We start from the raw sequence: 285 nt of genomic DNA, 5'->3' as shown, positions 1-285 counted from the left end.
CGTCCGGCCCACTCACCGAGTCACCTCCCGGACGCGGCCGCAGCCAGCGGCCCGTCACCGGGAGGAAAGACGAAGGGACCGCACCCGCCCGAGGCCTCCAGGCGCTACGGGAAGAGCTGCGCCTCGGCGGCACGCCCCACAGCCTCCGGAACGCTGCAAATTCGACAAGAGCCCGGGGAGAAGCAGGCCGCGAGGAGGGGTGGGCGCCGAGGTCGGAGGTCAGCCGCGGGGCATCACGGGAAGGGCGGCGGGGGTGGCGATTGGCGGCGCGGGGCGAACGCGCTG

General features: G+C 74.7%; 1 protein-coding gene across 2 annotated transcripts in view; it reads right to left on the bottom strand.

The window, feature by feature from the left end:
• The window catches only part of WTAP (WT1 associated protein), a 25663-nt gene extending 25461 nt beyond the window's left edge, over positions 1–202 (bottom strand). The window contains exon 1 of one of the 2 annotated variants that reach the window (XM_077755140.1): positions 17–202. The gene's annotated coding sequence lies outside the window, so the exon portion shown is untranslated. The remainder of the gene's footprint in view (positions 1–16) is intronic. The other variant, XM_077755139.1, reaches the window with a different exon arrangement.
• Between the last annotated feature and the right edge of the window lie 83 nt (positions 203–285).

Source organism: Crocuta crocuta, unplaced genomic scaffold, assembly GCF_008692635.1.
Source record: "Crocuta crocuta isolate KB4526 unplaced genomic scaffold, BGI_CrCroc_1.0 scaffold11, whole genome shotgun sequence".
Taxonomy (NCBI): domain Eukaryota; kingdom Metazoa; phylum Chordata; class Mammalia; order Carnivora; family Hyaenidae; genus Crocuta; species Crocuta crocuta.
The sequence above is the reverse complement of the archived record's forward strand: the minus strand, read 5'-3'. Positions and strand labels throughout refer to the sequence as shown.